Raw genomic sequence first — 7,371 nt, 5'->3', positions numbered from 1 at the left:
TTTTATAGAAAGTGTCTTCAAATTGTTTTAAATAAATTTATACTTCGGGGGGGGTGTATAGAGAACAGTTATGTTCTGTGGTTGCAGTGTGTGATCACACCAGTGTTGTAGAGGGAAAGCAAGCAAATGAAAAACACATTTTCATTGGGTGGGAAAAGGTTCATCAAATGATGGAAAGGTGCAGTGGGGAAGACATCCCTGTTGGTGTGGAGTGTGTGTGTGTAATTTAGTTTAGTTGGTTAGCAGGGATCACACAGTTTCTAATCAACTTGGAGAAGCATTTCAAAATAGTGGGAAATGGGGAGTGAATGATGCCACAACACACAACACACAATCCAGCAGGTGGATTGTTTTGTATCCAGCACAGTAGCTGGAGGAAAGATGTTTGTGGTCTCCTGCAACAGCTGTGTACTAATGAGTGACTCTATACATTAACACACTGGTCTCAAAATGCCCTTAGCAGAGTAAGATAACAGAAGAAGAGAAAGCTTAAAATCATATGCTTTGGAAAGCAATAGTGCACTTGCTTTTGTAAAATGTAAGTCTGTCTATCCCTTTGTTTAAAAAGCAGCCCAATCTGCAATCCAGGTAAATCCACCTACATTAAACCAATCTAAGCCCCATCAAGTTCAAGCTGATCTACAGCTCAGCTAAGTACAAGGATCTTAAGTTGATTAATACCCTGACACTATACATGTTTCTTGGAAATAAGTCTTATTGAAATCAATGGGACATGCTACTAAGTAATATGTTTAGAATTGGAGTTTTAGCCAATTGGCTTAAATCCTAATAATTCACATTAATTGGATTTGAGAATCTGGCAACCATTAAACGTTCTCTGTCCATTAAACCTAGACAGGAGATATTTGATGTAGAATAAGTAGTACAGTCACGAAGATCTTCATTGTCTGCATTGGATTCTATTTGATGTTCCAGGGAGGTGACAGGTTCTTAGAATTGCTGAACCTAAACCGACTTGTTTGGAAATCACAACCCATGTCAGAAGTGTAGTTTTTGGTGAACTTCCAGAAAAATAGCTCCAAATCTTCTTCTTCAATAGCTTTGGGCAAAACAAAAACAAGAAGCTCAAGCAAAAAGGTAGTGAAAGTCACTATGGCAAGATTCTTCTTTTCAGTGTAGGACTTTATTGTCCAGGATAATACCAGGTGTTACTATACTGTGTCCCATAGCTGACATTTGCACAGCACAGTGATGTTGCCATGTATACTCAAGGAATACATGCCATACAGCAAAAAGTAAAGTGCATTCATGAATAACAAATTAAACATCAGTTTTTTAGTCACAGTGATAAACGAAAAGTGTCTTATCCAATTCTCAGCTGTTAACTGAACACCTGTCTTCCAGCTTTTGGCAACCTAGCCTAGCATCTGTCAGGATAAGCCCAACAAATAGGTTTAGGTGGGGATATGTAATAAATAATAAAAAGATAACAAAAAAATGGGGGAAGAGTGAGCAAAGCAGGGGCACCAAAAAAAGGAGAAATATTTTTGGAAAGAATCTGACATTCGGCATTTCCAAAAAAGCATTGAAGTTGTAGTTTAATTTTAGACATAGGTGTGCATACGGGGTGTGCCAGGTGTGCCCAGGCACGCCCTAATGTCTGGAGGTGAGAAAGTGTCTTTGTGAGCCCCTGACCTTCCCCAGCTGTAGTAGAGCATGGCTCTGCCATGTTGACCAGGCTGATCCTCCATGTATCCCAGTGAGCTGTGCCTCAGGCCCCTGGGCAGGCCATGATGCCCACCTCCATATTAGCCTTGATCACCAGTGGTTGGTGAGTTGGGTCTGAGGAGCCTACCACACATCACTTTTTGTGGAGACATCTGTGGAGGTGAGAGGCTGATTTTGTGGTGCAAGCACATGTGGAGGCCCTGCATGTATTATCTCAAGCAACAGTGTGGGCCCCAAGAGGCGTTGTTTCAGGGTTAAACTTATGTTTGGGGCTCAAGGGTGCACCCCAGGCCATTCCCCTGAGTGCTCCTGCCCCCTTTTCCACAAAGGGAAAAAATCCATGGGTGCACACAATGGGAGTAGCCGGGGGGGCAGCTGCCCCCCATCAGTAAAAATCAATACAAATCAATACAAATGTGATTTGCCTCTAACATCATTGCTATCCCACAGAACATGTATTTTTATTTTTATTTTTTATTTTTTTTATTTTTCACTCAGCTGTACAATAATGTGGAATAAATTGTGACTTGGTTAGAAAACTCTAGAAGTTGAGTTTGTTCCGTAAAGGAAAAACTGTAATATGGTATCAGTGTTTGCCTCAAGAGTTAGACTAAAAAAGTAAATGGAGAGAACGTAAGCAAAACATGGCTGTGTCCTCAAAGGGTGTGGCAGGAGAGGATGGTAAGGGTGGTGAGAAGATTCAAGGACAATCAAAGAAATATTTAAATATTTCAGTGTAGTATAGTATAGTATAAATTTTTTTTTTTTTGCAGAATATAGATGAGAGCAAGAGCATCAAGTGATACTTAGTTGTGATTCAGAGTCGCCATTCGACCAGAGTGCTAGAGAAGTTTATAATTATATTCTGGGAATGATTCATGTTCTTATCTAACTGCATTGCTTTATATTTTCTGGATGTCCCATTATCATATTTTAAAGTAGAATTTTTTTATTTATTCTGAAAGTGTGACTCAGAGAAAAAAGTTTGAAAACCACTGTTATAGACAGTGATCATCTTAGATTCTAAGCATTATGTTGTGAGTTAATGAGGGAGGTGAAAATAGCTTCTGTGTTTTGTACCTTGAGAAGTGTTGGCCCTTGTCAATCGTATCTGAAAAGCAAGCTGTTCTTTTTAAATGTTTTACCCTGAGTCATAGGGTCACTTGAAATGCTCAAGAGATTTACACAGGATGCAGTGAATGATCTGCTGACTTCAATCGATGCAATTGTAGCATTAAGAAACACAGTATAGAACATTGTAAAAAAAAAAAATCACTTCAAATATAGCTCTCTCCGAGACCTGTGTCTGCAGCAAAGAAACCTGAATATCTCCCAATATGCATACTCATTACCTCCTGAGTAGGGCTATTCTTCCGTAGCAGCGGTTTATTTTCAAAGGAAAAAAGGGCCCATGCTGGTCCCTTGCTTGAATTGTCTCTTTATTTGGGTTTAAGTTGCAGAGACAGGAATTTGAAGCAAAAAAAAAAAAAAAAAAAGGCATTTTGTCTTCATTTATGGTTATGTATGTTGCATAGGGCAATAAGAGAAATAACTTGTTTTGGGATGATATGACTGTGTCTGTCAAAGGTGTACCTGAAATCTTTTTGAAAAATGGGAGCTGGCAGAATATGAACTCTGATCCAATAGCCTTGCATGTGTATTGTCATTATGAATGCAAACTGTGGTGAGATGCAAGTGTCAAGATATTATCTCAGTATAGTCACAGGCTGTCTGTGTTCAGTTACCTCCATATCAGCATTCCTACCTTGTCCCCCTTGCCTGGTGGGCTTAAAAAATAATTCATGTTATTGACTTCCGGGTTAGCGCCAATGACGAATGGCGGAGTTCCTCCGATCGGACGAACGGGCTCTGTGGAAATTGGGTCTTCCCGCCGCGGCGAAGGCGGGGGCCCGCTAGAAATCCCAGGCAGAGAAGCCTGGGAATGTGGGGTTCGGCAGAGCACCAAGAGCGCCTCCCCTACTCACGAGGAAACCCCTTTTCGGAGCTCCGGAGTGAAGTGGGGTGAGCAGCGCGGTGCTGCGAACCGATCGCTTTTTCCATGGAGGGAAGCTGCACAGCCATCGCTGGAGAGCGCTGACTTTTTCCTGATGACATTTGGACTCTAAATCAAGTACCCGTGAGTAAAAATGGAGAATTGGATCAAGAAATTTGCAAAATTTATGAATAAGGCACAAGTGGGAAGGTTTAAACAGGAAGTCCGCCTTCCGCTTTTTGTATATAGACTGAAGCAAAGACCTTGCAACCTAATAGCCTGGAAAACTGCTTTAAAGTTGGAAATTTCCTGCATCCACAACCAATAAAACCCCCTTGGAAGCAGGAGAAAAGGGGGGGGGGAATTTGACTGTTTAATCCTGCAGGAGGAGAGTAAAGGAATTTAAGTTTCCATCGTCCCAAACCTGGGGACGGGGTGTCGGGACAGAAATTCTTTGAGACGTCCATTGATTGAAAGTGGAGTACTTTGACAGATAGTTAAAAAAAAAGAAGAGAAACAAATTAACTTCAACGCTACCTTCTGCATTTCTGTATTTTAAAGAAACAAAGTATCTGAAAATTGAAAGGATTTGAAGTCGAAAGTAATCTTCTTTGTTGGATACATTTTAAAAATGGATACAAATAGAAATTGTGTCCCCTAGAGGGAGCCTGTCAGTTTGTTGTTGCAGCTTACTTGGACTCTACAGCTGCGAGATTTGGATCGTGGGACCAGCCGTTTGACCTTGAACAGAAATGTGTTGGAAGGAAGGTTTGGTATCTGCCCTTGGCATGACAAATGCCTTGCTGGAGCAGCTGCATGAGAAAATGAACTTGATGCATGAAAAATTGGACTTGATGAGTGCTGTGGCCAGTGAATATGATTTAACAGGGAATAAGGATAAAGAAGTTATACAGCGACCAATTCAGGAATCTGGTTTGACAAGGCAAGTCCAAGGGCAGATGAAGAAGGAAGAGGCAGTGATTACTCCTCAAACAACACAAATGGAGAGACCCAAAGTCCTGCAGGAACAAAAGCCACTGCGTTGAAGATTGAACTTGGAGAGTGCTGGGAAGTGTTTGAAGTCAAGGAAGCTCTTAACTCTAGTGGGACTATGAAGCAGGTGAACAACTATCTTTTGGATAAATGCTTTTTGGATTACAAAGATGAAGACGGGGAGTGGGACTGGGGGGAAGGGGCCAGTCTGACGAAGGAAAATGGAAATTATTACCGGATGGAACCCTCCGGAGACCCACTCCCCAAGAAACCAACAATAGACAAAGAAGTGCGCAAGCACAAACAAGGACATGAAAATGTGCAGAAGGGGCCTAGAAGAGACTTAAGGGCCTCGGACATAAGAACACCAGATTGATGGACTGGATGTAATGGACAGAAAGGCCTGACATGACCCGAAACCAGGAAGAAGGGATGTTGGATAAAAATTAGAGATATCAAGAGAAATTCTTTTGTTAATTTTGGAATTAGTGCAACATTAATGAAATATCAGGGAATATGCTGGAAATGAACTAAATTGGCTTTAGCAGAAATGATTTAAGGAGATATGAATGAATATGATGTAAACTTTGAAATTTTAAGATTTTTAAGATAAGATAAGGTTAAAGAGATTAAGGTAAATTGAATAACAGATTATATTAAAAGATGGAAAGGTTATGTTGAATTAATAAATAAGATAGATTGTGAAGATTAATCATTTAAATTAAAATTGAGAAACATGGGAAGAATTTGCTGGAATAACGAATTAAACTAGAATACAAAAAGGGAGGTGTGAGGAGGTTCAAGAAATAAGCAAATGAAAAGTTGTAACCTGAGATTTGTATTTTTCTTCTTTCCTTTTTGGTTTTTTTGGTGTTTTTTTTTTGCTGTATTTTTTGTTTTTCTTGTTTTTGTTTATGTATTGATGAAATTTTGAATAAATATCATTAAAAAAAAATAAAAATAAAAAATAATTCATGTTATTTCTCTTGAGTCCAGCAGTGACCAGGATGCCGAGTCAAAGGTGTTGCCAGCCCATGAGTCAGGTCGAATTTCTGGCTCTGAGCAGATGATGGTGATCGGGGGACCACTGAATGCAAAGCTAGCAGGCAGGAGCCCCTGAACCAGATCCTGCAGCATGAGGGCACAAAGAACCAGAGCAAGGACCCTCACAGGTGCCTTTCCTGGGCTCAGGGAACCAAGTGCCTCTCAACCTACCTCACCAGTACAGCAAGCAGGGAGTGTACCAGGCTATAGGTCATGCAGGAGTCCTCAGGCTAGAGGGTTGGCTCCTCAAGAGATTAGTTCTCCCAAAGGAGGCAGAGGCTCAAAACACCTCCATTCATTTCCATCCTTTGTTGGAACAAGTTGCTCACTGGAAGTGCTTTCTGTTCTGATAGCTGACCTGCACTGTGCTCCTCCACAGGACCAGAACATGGTGATTATTGGCCACCATAAGAGCCATGGGGCTGTCTCAGTTAATATCTCACCTCTTGACTTAAGTGGGGTTTTTTTGTCCTGGGCAGGTTGAGGGAGATCTGCAGTTGAGGAGATTTGGTGTAATTCCTTTGTCCTGGAAAGATGATAACCTATATTGGTTTAGACTTACAGGGACTCCTTAGTGCTGCAGAGGATTGACTATGTCAACCCACCACTGAACACTGAACGATCCAAAAGGTTTCCAGACACTTCTTGGGGGTGTTCCCCACTGATATTGTTGGTAGTTCTGATGATGGTCCTGTTGGTGGTCCTGTTGGTCTCTAGAATTCCAGTGAAGGAAGATGTGTGACAAATCCAATTAAATGCAAACTTAAACTTCTGATATGTTTACACAGTCCAGGAATGCTCAGTATGTGAAGTTCATAAGTGGAGGGGTCAGTGCATGTGGTGCTATACATTCTGTTGAATAGCTAAATAGTGCTTTGGTGACACTTGGAAACTGTACCCTTTAGGAAAGCAGGCTCAGTGGTCAAGGATAGGACTTTGCCTTGTATCTCCTGCACTTATAAGCAACCTAGTCTGTTTGAGATCCGTTATGTGTTATTCTGATCTGATTATTTATTCAGGTCAAAATCTAATCTGTTACATCAAAAGCTGCCCCCCCATTGTCTATAACAGGGAATAAAAAAGGATATAAGTTCCCTGCTTTTCATGTAAGTAGATGAAAATGACAAGCAAAGGGGCCCCTCCTGAGAGGATTAAGCCCATGACATTTCAGCCAGATCCATCCAGGGGACCCTCTTAAGGGTTTTTAAAATTTTTATTTAAAAAATTAAATAAAAGTCTCTAACTTTTTAATTTTTTGCCATGGGGGGCGGAGTCTGCCAAATTTCAGAATGATATATTAATAACACTAATAATACTAGCTGGAGCTGCCCACTTCAACGGAAGATCCCACCTCTCCACCCCACTTCTCCATACCCCTCCACCTCTAAAGCTCTACATGTTTTCCTCAATCTGCTTGGTTTAGTTTTTCAGAGAAGAAAGGGGAGTGGAGATGGTCTTGTGTTTAGCTTGATGCGACAACTGAGGTAGAGGATACTCAGAAGGTTGGACGCTCCCAGCTCACCTCACCATGCCTTGTTAATGGCACAATCCAGCTCTTTGCTTCTTTATTTGGGGTATACACAGAACCAACCTCTATTAAATAAGGCACTAAACGCAGCGCTTTTTCTGGGGGTACTCAAGGGGTACACAGT

This window comes from Podarcis filfolensis (genome assembly GCF_964270895.1).
Source record: "Podarcis filfolensis genome assembly, chromosome: 3".
Classification (NCBI taxonomy): Eukaryota; Metazoa; Chordata; class Lepidosauria; order Squamata; family Lacertidae; genus Podarcis; species Podarcis filfolensis.
This window is presented reverse-complemented; position numbering follows the sequence as displayed.